This window comes from Choloepus didactylus, chromosome 6 (assembly GCF_015220235.1).
Source record: "Choloepus didactylus isolate mChoDid1 chromosome 6, mChoDid1.pri, whole genome shotgun sequence".
Lineage (NCBI taxonomy): Eukaryota > Metazoa > Chordata > Mammalia > Pilosa > Megalonychidae > Choloepus > Choloepus didactylus.
The window spans coordinates 74965803-74967404 of NC_051312.1; positions in this window are offsets into that span (position 1 = coordinate 74965803).

The following is a 1602-nucleotide window of genomic DNA, read 5'->3' on the forward strand; positions in this document are numbered from 1 at the left end:
TCTAACACGGTGTTATACGTTATACAATTGGGCCAAAGATGTGTCTTGCTCTAAGTTGTTTACTTCTTCACACAGGGTAGCGTCCCTTAGCCCAAAGCCCACTGGGGCCAAATTCAAATTCACATGTCCAATTGTTTTAAATATAGCCCAAATGAACATATTTTAGGCATTTGGAGGTTTGCATGCCCAGAGAAACTACACCCAACATCTGCTAGCCATTGATGAGAAAGACTCCGGAGCTACAAAAACTCCAAACTGCAGTTGCCCTTTGGAGCTCTCTCATTCAGAGATTCCCCATCATGCTGCTGCAGAACATGCAGAACATCACCTAGACATGGAAGTCCTTCTCTAATTCCCCTGCTCACTGGGAGTCCCCTTGCCCTGCTCCTTTACTGGTGTGGCCTTGCACTGCTGCCTTTGGGAGGTCTTCTACTGAAAGAGTTTCAGCACCAAATAAAGCTCATTGTGTGCTACTGCCATCTTGTGGTTATGTCTTTTTCTTGATCAGCCCTGAAATCCTCAAACTCACCTGGTGAGGATTCGCTGATGATCAAAGAACTGACGTGGGGCCTACCTAGTCAATAGGACAATCAATTGGCAAATTGACACTGGACAGTCTTAAGTCATTGGGGCTCAAAAATTGGAGTGCTCTGTCAGTTTCACATGACATTGCTCTTTGCTGCACTCTGCTCTATCTTTTTATAGCCTCCTCTTGTGCTTAATTAACCTGGCTAAGCAGTAGGGCCAATGATTTGATTGCATGTCATTACAACTGACTCTGGGGTCAGAGGTGCCGAGCTGCTCAGGATGAACGTCAGCCTACCTGCTTGGGTCTCCTACCAGGCAGGACACTGTAAGGCCTTTGGGCCTGAACAGGGAAAGTGGAGGAGTGCACTCCTCTAGACTGGGGGTGGGCTATCTCTGATCCCATAAAGGGCTATAATGGGAGGACTTACCTCCAGTTGGGCTGCTGATTTGGGGTATGCTGTGATGAGAGGGCAGCCTCATACCTGGGGACCACGATGGCAGGTTAACAAGTTGATAAGGCAGCAAGGACAGGCTGATATTGGTCTCCTAAGTGCAGCTGGGGGAGATAGCTTTGCAAGCAGCTAGCCTGCCTCTGCTGCTATGACACTTGATTATTCTGTTGCAATTGTCATCATTATAGTCCCTCCCTGGGGGGATATTGAGACCCCAACCCTTGGGCTGAACCCACTAAAGCATCATTTAAAGTGACTAAAGGCAAGGAAGTTTATATCCCTGCCCCTCCCAGGACTCTGACAGAGGTGACTACTTTGCTGAAAGGGTATCCCATTTGTGTTGAGCCCAGCTCATGGTAGCTTCTTATCAGGATGCCACCCTGACAGGAGGTAGGAACCCAAATCCCCAGAGGAAATGAAAGGGAGGGGAGAACCCTGGGGAGGCAGACTGGTGCCCTCTAGAGGAAAAGGCACAGTGATGTCACCACCATTAGACTGACTTGGATAGTTTACCCTCTGTTTTGCTGATAACCACCAGCAAAGTAATAAAAGGCAAAAGGCAAGGGTCAAAAAGGAGGGGATGGCTTTGCCTTAGAAGAGAGACATGGTCCCTCTCTTGCCA